A 10,095-nucleotide genomic window follows, 5' to 3' on the forward strand; every position below is an offset into this window, starting at 1 on the left:
AACGTCTAATAAAAACTGCCATAATCTTATTAACTTTACCCCTTGATCGAGCTATTGCAGCCGGGTCCCTGGCGTGTCTCCACGCAAAGCGCGGCACCATCTCGGACCACACCACCACCACTCCAGGAACCAGCTCCCTCAGCCGATCCACATCCCTTTTCATCCTCCTTTCCAACTCCCTTTGGGGAATCCCACCTAAGTCGTTCCCCCCTCCGTGAACCAACACCACATCCGGGACCGACCCACCAACCACTTTTTGAAACAAGAAACTGCATAAACTCTGCCAACTAGCGCCCCTAAAACCAAACCAATATAGAGTCACTCGTTCCAATGGAAAGCCCAGCTGTGATCCGCTTCTGCGAACTGCGGCTCTCTTCTCCGCCCAGTACACATACGAGTGGCCCAGCAACCAAACTTCCAAACCTGAAAAGAGACAAAATTAGTGGCAGAAAAAAGGCAACGTCCCCTTCCCAAATTCCTGGACCCAGTCATTTACACCAACTTATCCGGCCTTACGTACGAGCGGAATCGCATGGATTCCCACCTCCCTATCCGTTTGATCCTCTCGTCCCCCAAACCTAAACGCGCAGCCTCCGTCGCTGCCCCAATGCGAAAAGAGTGCGTCCCAAATTGGCTTGGTTCCAGGCCCAGCTTCTGCAATCCCATCCGAAAGACCCGCAGAAACTGAAATCGTGACAATGCCGAGCCATCGGCGTGCAAAAAGAAACAACCCTTCCCTTCTGGCCGAACCTCACTGTACCTCGCGCCGCAAGCCACCGGGCAAGCCCCTGCTCCTGGTAACTCATACAACACCACCGCACATCCTTTGCCGCAAACGTCCGTTTTAGACCGGCGCAGCCATATCTGCACCCTGTCACTACCTATGACCACGTCCTCAAACATTAATCCGCCGTTCCCTAACCTGTTGGCACTCACCAGTTCGCCAATGCGCAAAGCACCAAAGAACGCCCAGACAAACGCCCCAGAAAATAGCGTTACTTCGAAAGGGGAATTACACAGCTCTATCAATACCCCCAACAGTTTTAGTAAAACCGAGAACGACACTGGCCGCCTCGGGTCCGCGAGCTTCTTACCCCTCTTAAAACCCTTCAACGCCTGGCGTATTACGAAATTCTTCGTAATGTCCTCCCACCCGTTGAACTTGAACAAAAACGCCAGGGCAGACATGCACCTATCTATCACGGCCGGTGACGCCTGTTTAGCGAACAAGCGACACAGTACCCACAACAGCACGTCCACCCTCTGCCCCTGCGAACTGTCGCCCCCTACCTGATGTACCGCCTCTTCCCATTCCTTCCAAACCTTGACGTAACCCGACCAAGTGCTCGGCGCCAGAGAATTCTTTATACACTCCCCAAGCATGCGGTCCCGAGCTGCCACATCTCGCCCGGGCAGGCCTGCCCCTGTTCCATAGCGTCCGGCGCCGCTTCCCGAAATCGTTCCCACTGAAAACGAGAAAGCGCATCAGCCACCACGTTCAACATACCAGGGATGTGTCTAGCCCTAAACACCAAGTTGAAAGACATGCAGAGAAGGACAAAACGCCACAGCAAACATAAAACAGGGGGGGATGACGCCGACAAACTATTGACCGCCTGTACCACCGCCATGTTATCTGAGTGAAATACAATTTGCTTGTTTGCTAACACCGGCCCCCACAAACTTACCGCCACCACCACCGGGAATAGCTCCAAAAACGCTAGGTTTTTAATCCGTGAGCTCTGCTTCCAAGCCTCAGGCCATGGCTCGGCGCACTAGTGACCCCCCAAGTAAGCCCCAAAGCCTATGCTACCAGAAGCGTCGGTATACAGTCCCACAACCTCCCCTGTCGCCGCCGGTTCTCTAAAAATCACCGTCCCATTAAAATCCTGTAAGAACCGGTCCCACACCATTAAGTCCGCCTTCATATCCGCCGAAACCCTGATGTAATGCGACGGCAGCCGCACTTTGCTCGTTGCTTGCGCAAGGCGCCTACAAAAAACCCTCCCCATGGGTATGACCCGGCACACGAAATTAAGGCTCCCTACCAGCGATTGGAGCCCCCGCAGTGTCACCTTCTTGGCCCTCCCCACCGTGGCAACCAACTCCCGCAGTCGTGATAATTTGTCCCCCGGCAGCCGGCATTCCCATTTTTCGGAATCAACTTCTAAACCCAAAAAACTAAGGCACGTCGTGGGCCCAACCGTCTTGTCCTCTGCCAGGGGAACCCCGAATTTGTACGCCACCCATTGAAACACGTCCAACACCTGCTTACAACGGTCCGAGTCCCGCGGGCCCACGCAGAGAAAATCGTCAAGGTAGTGCACCACAGCGCCCCCTGCCGATTCCGTCCGCACAACCCACTCCAAGAAGGTACTAAACTTCTCGAAATAGGCGCACGAGATCGAACACCCCATTGGTAGGCACAGGTCAACAAAAATGTCCCCTTCGAAACAGCATCCGAGCAGATGATGGCAGTCCGGGTGTATCGGGAGCAGTCGAAACGCTGCTTCCACATCTACCTTCGCCATCAGCGCCCCACGCCCCAGCCTCCTGACCAACTCGACTGCCTTGTCAAATGACGTATAAGAGACGGAGCTGAGGGCCGTGTCGATGTCATCATTCACCGAAGCCCCTTTCGGGTAAGATAAATGATGAATCAACCTGAACTTGCCTACTTCTTTCTTGGGGACCACGCCCAGCGGGGATATTCGCAAATCGGGCAATGGCGGCGACAAGAAAGGTCCCGCCATCCTCCCCAGTTGCACTTCCTTACCTAGCTTTTCCCGCACTACCTCCGGGTGCTCCCGAACGGACTTGAGATTCCCACATAACGTACCCGGTCCCCTAACTACATAGGGAATAAAGAACCCCTCCCGAAAACCCCGCCACAAGAAAATTGCATCCTCCCTATTAACGTATCGCCTTAGCCAAGGCAACATCACGTCTATTCTCACCGGAGACACTCCCAGCTGAAGCCTCCTCCCCCACCAGTCTTGCCCTTTTTGAAACAATGGTTGACACCGTGAGTCCCCCCGCAGCCGGAACATTCGTGCCTGAACCTGCAAGTATTTCCCCATTTGCAATGTCCCTCGTTGTACATCCAGCAGAAACCCTTCTTTTGCCCAGCCGACCCGGCCCCTGTGGCCGCGCCGGCTGCCCCGGGAAAGGGCGCCGCCTTCTGGGCCATCATAAGGCGCATCCATAACGGCAGGTCCATTTGGTCCCACCGCATGCTAGCATTCGCCGCTAGCCGCTGACGAAACTGTTCGTCGTACCTCCACCAAGCCAAGCCTCCGTAGGTTCGGTACGCATCTCCTATCCCATCTAAATAACAAAAGAGTTCTGAGCAACGCCCCGGAGCCTTCTCCCCGATGACACTAGCCAGAATGCAGAAGGCCCTCAACCAATTCCCGAAAGTCTTTGGTATCTTGCGATACCTCCGCCTTTTTTCCTCCTCCTCTTTTTTGGCATCCTTCTTATCCTCCTCCTTCAAGTCCAAGAACTCCTCTAGGGGAAGGAGGGAAAATATCTCCACAAACTCACCTTTCCATATCTTATCCTTCACCTCCGCTTTTAAATGACATCCGAGGGGGCCCGCGAAGGACACGTGCACGTTTTGCCGCGCCGCATCCGGGACATCACCGCACCCTACTTCACGCTCCTCGCCCCCTCCTTCTAACCCCGACGACTCAGCCGCGGCGCCTGACTCACCTCCGCCGGGCGCGGACAATCGCATCCCCCCGAGCCCAGCCGCCGGGTCCCGACTACTCTCTTGTGCCCACACCTTCCCGAATTGCGCAGGCGACCCCTCTGTCCCAGACCAAGACTCTAAAAGTGTTCTTAAATCACTTAACAACCGATCAGGGTGTCGTGTGTGTGGGAACTCACCGCTCGAACCTCTGGCCGCAGCTGGCTGCAGAGGCGCCGTCCTTCCGTCCACCTTTCCAGGCACCGGGGAATCCCGTTGACGCCGACTCCCATCCGCCTGGACTCGCCTCGAGACCGTAGGTGTATTGCTCCGGGACCTGTAGGGAGAAGGAAACCTGGGTAGTCTGTCCTGAGCCGTCCTTACCCGCCTTTCTTCCCTACGTTCCTCCCAGTCATCCTTAGCAACGCTTCGTCTCGCAGGGCGACTGCCCTCGCGAGGTGGTCCCCTCCTCCGATCACTGAACCTCCCTCCTGGTGAACCTGATCTTCTACGCTGACTCCTCCTTTCGCCATCCCTGGAATTGCGCCTCCTGCAACAGGAGCCTGCTACGCTGCACCCGCTCCGCGCTGGGGACCTTTCCCTGCTTCCTGAACTCCCTGTTCTGCTCCTCGTGCCGCTGCGCCTGATGCTAGAGAAGCGCCGTTCTTCTCCCCACCCGCTCCCTGCGGCCTCCATGTCATGAAGCTGCCCCTGAGAGCGGCCAGATGGGCCCTCTCGCCTACCGCTGCCATCCTTAACTGACTTAAATGGAGGAGCACTCTGCCTCCCATCTGTCAGTGCTGAGCCTGGCCTCTCTTCAGCCGTCCGCCCCATCCCAGATTCAGCATCACTATCTTGGCAGATTGCCGTGTGCCCGGACCCACTTGCTTCCTGCGAAGTCCCCCTGTCCCTGCAGCTGTCTCCCTGTCCTGCCTCTGTCTGAGACGTTCCTGCCATGACTCCGCTGTCCCAGCCTCCCCCTAACGCCTGAGGGGCCGTTACATACCCTCCATCATCATTACTCCCCTGCCCTCCAGCACTATCACTAGTGGCTGACTCACCGGGACGTGTCTGCTTCGAGCCGCCGCTCACATGACCTCCAGCCGGCCCGGCCTCCGTCCCGGCCGTCTTCCGAGATCCATCCGGACCGTTTCTCCTGCCAGCCGCGGAACCGCGTGGCTTGTATCCCTCCGCCACAGTGCGCTTCACGGCCGTCCTTGCCAGGCCGCTGCCGCGCCCGCCGGAGCGAGCTGTGCGCCTGCCTGGCTCTGCTGACCGGGCCTCACCCGGACCGTCGGTCACTTCACGTCCCGCTGAAGGGCTCCTCCTCCGCCGTGCTGCGGGCCCAGCGCCCGGGCTCAAACGCTGGGGTGGTCTTGTCCTCCTCGTCGGTCGACGGGCCGGTACCGCGGGAGCAGGCCCGGTAGCCCCCAACTGCTGATGAAGCCAATCCAGCCCTCTGTCCTTCACAGCTGCCCGAACACCATCCAGGATCTCTTCTAATGACGCCATAATCCTGCAGAAACGAGAAAGAAAAAGAACCTTGCCGACCTGACACAATTTACAGGTAAGAGAGGCTCTGGTTAAAATGGCCCCTATTCTAAAATGGCTGCTCTTTATACTCCCTGTCTCCACCCCCAAGCACCATTACCCTAACCCAACCCCCAAACACTAGCACCTGCCCACTCCCTGGCTCTGTCAAGGCCCACTCCTCCCACTGCGTTGTTCCATGGGCTTCAATACACTAAAACTACTTCATTAAGCTAAACTTGTTTATGCGCTTAAAGTTTCCTTTTGAAATCACATCAACCATGCTAGACTCATTTAAAGAACTTTGTTTTTATTAATTTTTACTTTTTTTTTCTCCTGTTAAGCTATAGATTCTTCAAGACATAATGAGATCCAAATACTCCATCCAGACCTATTTATCTGCCTGTGTGAACTCTGGGCCATCAATCGCTACATTCAAATTACAGACAAGTTTTATGGCCCATTATTTTAGAAGTAATAAAACATGTTTATTGACAGTTTAATGGCAGTGGCACAAGGTAGTTCAATTGTGAATTGGCACTAAGTGTCATAAGTGGTATAGATGCAGGATTATGAAATAAATGTCCCTGTGTTTACAGACCTAACTAGGTGAAGGTTAACATGTGGGTCCACCTGCTTAATCAATTGTCTCTCCCCTATTTGCAGCTATAATTGTCAGGCTTACTTCTAGGAAAACAGCACTTACGCTAGGAAAATAGATCTGCTGCCTGAGCTCAGTTATTCTCAGAAACCAACCCTGACACATGACGTGAAAGCAAATCAAGCAGCAGCAGAATGACTATTTACACCGCCTTTGGAAACCACAAACACTGCCCTGGAGGTGCAATAATATTCCAGCCCAAACATAATCTATCACAAAGCGGGGACAATCTTACTGTTTTATGGATGTGGAAAAAGGCAAAGCTTCTATCAGCATCCAACTGCCACATCTTGCAATTTCTAGCCACCCCTTACTAACAATTGCTAATAGGAACGGGCATCTTCGTGTGCAAAGTGCACTGTATAAAACAAACTATAACAACCTACTTCCAAAACATGCCGTACTGTACGCTTTTTTTATATAACACAGGGTTTTAACTGCAATGGCCTTTAAAGTGTAAGCTCACCTACCAACATGAAGGCAAACCAGCAAGATAGTCCAACACTAAGTCAGTGAGGCAAAGTGGAATATCCTCATAAAACAAATGAACACGGATTATCTGTTCATACACGGCAGCTGAATGCTATAGACAATGCAGCCAACAAAAGTCATTACATTTTGAGTGAAGTTCTAACGCGTGTTTTTTTTCAATATTTCACCTTGTTACAGTGCACCCACCAGTTTATTACTTTGGTTAATTATTTTATACAAAAAAAAAACTATGTATGTCTCAGAAATGCCTCTGATTTATTCCTCAATTGAAGTCTATAGAAAAATGTATTTTCAGAACAGAGTAAACACTTGTCTGCTAGGAGAATCCTTTTCAGGCTCATTAATAGTGTAGGACCCACCTGTAAGGTTTTCCTTGAGGATGGCAGATGTGCATAAAGTAACACTAATGTGTCAGGAAGACAAACGTATTGCTGACACTATAGTGCCTGTGTCGCTATTTTGGTCCCCTGCTCCCCTTAGATCTCTCTAAAAAGGTAAGATTGCTATAGTCTGGCTGCAACTGGCTCCACCTTCAAGGCCGAGGTCGTACCATCTTATAGGAAAGCATTGAATGGCTATTGCGCATGCATGGCAAAATATTGCACCTGTCAGCATCTTCACATAAAGATGCCTTGAATCAATTCATCTCGATGGGGAACTTTTAGCGCCTCCATGCAGAGCATGGAGATGCTGAACATCAGTGCTGCACATTGTGCAGCACTGACACAGGAAGCACCTCTAGTGGCCGTCTGAGTGACTGCGACTAGAGGTGTGACTAGGCACCAAAATGAACACTGTCTATTATCTGAAAAGGAAGCATCTACATTGAAATGTCTGCACGGACAAGTTATGAATACCAGAACCACTACATTAAGTTGCAGTTGTTCTAGTGACTATAGTGTCCCTTTAAACTTTAATTATCATTGCTGCAGTTCCAGAAACTTCAGGTATTTAACACCTTAATGACGAGTGACGGACAAGGTCCGTCACTCAGGGATTGCCATAACGACGAGTGACGGACCTTGTCCGTCACCCGTTAAAATTAACCCCAGATCGCAGCGATCGCGGGGTTAATGGTGCTCCGGTCTGCCTCTGTATTAGAGGCAGACCGGGAGCACCGACTTGCGCTGTCCCAGCACATGTGCCCGCTCTGACAGCATGTCAGAGCGAGCACATGTGCTGTATATACTTACTTTCCGCCTCCCTGCACTTCCGGGTTCACTGTGAAGTGCAGGGAGACGGATCATCAGTGATCCTGCCCCCTGTCAAAAAAAAAGTTAAATTACAATCCCACCTCCCTTTACCCATTTTAATAAAAAATTAACCCCTTCCCTGCCAATTGATCACTGACTACAGTGATCAATTGGCAGGGATTACATTTTACTATGATCTGATTTTTTTTTTTTAACCCCTGAGGGTTAATTTTTTTTTTAACCCTCAGAGGTTAAATTTATTTTATTAATTAATTTAAATATTTTAAAATTATAAATTTAGCTAGCTGGGGGGGGGGTGGAAGTTAGTGGGGAATTGGGGGATTTAGTGTTAGGCTAACTAGGGGTTAACGTTTAAAAAAGTTTTAAAATAAGCTTTAAAAAGTTAAAAAATTAAGTTAAAAAAAGTTTTTAATAACGTTTAAGTAAAAAAATGTAAAAAAATAAACCCTTTACCCAGTCCAAATAAAAATTAACCCTTTCCCTGCCAGTCAATCAGTGCCTACACTGATCAAAATACAGATCACAGTATTATACTGTGATCTAATTTTTTTAACCCCTGACGATTAACTTTTATTTATTTTTTTAACCCTCAGGGGTTAAACCTCAGGGTTTAAATATTGTATAATTAAATATTTTGCTAGCTGGGGTGGGTGGGAGTTATGGGAAAATGGGGAATTTACTATTAGTGCTGCTTACTGCTAGTTAGGGGTTAACGGTAAAAAAAAAAGCTTAGAAAAATGTTAAATCTGTAAAAAAAAGTTTTACGAAAGTTTAGGAAACTTTAAAAAATTAATAAGCAAAACAAAAGTTTCAAAAATCGTTTTAAAAAGTAAAAAAAGTTTTAAAAAGTTAAAAAATACATTTAAAAACGCTCATTACGACTACATCTGGAAAAAAATTAAAAAATTATCCCACGCCAAGGTTCAAAATATGCCTTTTGAATTACCCAAGGATGTATTCTTTAATAAATAGTATGTGTTTGTGGGGAAGTTTCAATAACCAACCATCTAAACTACTCCAAATTGGAACATGGACACAGCATAAAACTTCAAAGTTAGAAAAAAACTGAATGGCTGCGTCTCAAATGTGCCCCTTCAACATCCACATATACCTGGCAAAGGTACATACGGGGGTGTTGCTGTACTCAGACCACATAGCTGAGCAACATATGAAGTATTATACAGTGGTAGCACATATAAGGTTTGCAAAATATACTGTGCAAACTCAAAAAGGCAGAAAAAAACGCTTATTACCACTACACCCAGGGCCGGATTAAGAGCCCAGTGGGCCTGGTGCTGACAATTATGATGGGCCTAATTACGGAATCTTATTGACCAAAAACACTAAAACAGTCATACCTCCCAAAAAGGGGGCATGTCTGTCCAAAAAATTTGAAGGACAGCCTGGCATGAATGCATGTCAGGCTGCCCGCCAACCCTGCAGGCTGTCCAACTAAGGGCATACTATGCAGGCAGCACCCTGAGCTTGACATAAATGCGTCTAATGATGCGCTCACTCGATGCTTTCTAAGGACTGTCCCCTAGCACTCACATGTCCACTTGTCTCCTTACCTTCTTACTAGCAGGCAGAAGTTCCTGATATATAGTCTGAGAAAGAGAAAAGGTGTATGTAGTGAGTGTAGAAGAAAGGGGACATGCCACAGTGCTAGAGAGACCAGCGTCTGCATTACCTAAACTAATTTTATTGTCAGCCAGTCCACACAAGTTTTGTTCCCATACATCCCTCTTAAGCTTCCAAACTTAAAGGGACACTATAGTCACCATAACAACTACAGCTTATTGTATTTGTTCTGGTAAGTAGAATCATTACATTCAGGCCTTTTGCAGTAAACACTGTCTTTTCAGAGAAAATAACTCCACTGGCCACTCCTTAGATGGCTTCTAGAGGTGCTTCCTGGGGCAGTACTGCCTAGTGTGCAGCACTGCCATTCAGTGTCTCCACCCTCTGCATGCAGACACTGAACTTTCCTCATACAGATACATTGATTCAATTTATCTTAATGAGGAGATGCTGATTGGCCAGGGCTATGTTGGACTTGTGCTGGCTCTGCCCTGATCTGCCTAGTTGACAGTCTCAGCCAATCCTATGGGGAAGTATTGTAATTTGCTCAGACCACCACTTCTGATGATGTCAGCAGACAGTCAGTTCAGAGGCAGAGCCAGCAGCTGCAGACTTGAATACAAGTTATATTTTACTATACTTAGGGAGTACTTGCCACCTTTCTTGGAAAAAAAAATACCAGCCTTAATCATTTGTATAATCACAAGGAGTGACATCAGAGAAAATTCTGTAAAATCACCAACAAACTACTCACAGTTTGATTCTGCTGTATAGATGGATTGCCCCCAGTGTCTTAGTCTCGCAAGTCACTCAGTGTCCATATGTATCACAGTGTCAGTGTCCCCATGTCGCCCAGTCCCCTAGTCTCCCAGTGTCTCAGTGTCCCCATTTCTCCCAGTGTCCCAATGTCTCTGTGTCCCCATGTC

The sequence above is a fragment of the Pelobates fuscus genome, chromosome 4, assembly GCF_036172605.1.
Source record: "Pelobates fuscus isolate aPelFus1 chromosome 4, aPelFus1.pri, whole genome shotgun sequence".
Classification (NCBI taxonomy): domain Eukaryota; kingdom Metazoa; phylum Chordata; class Amphibia; order Anura; family Pelobatidae; genus Pelobates; species Pelobates fuscus.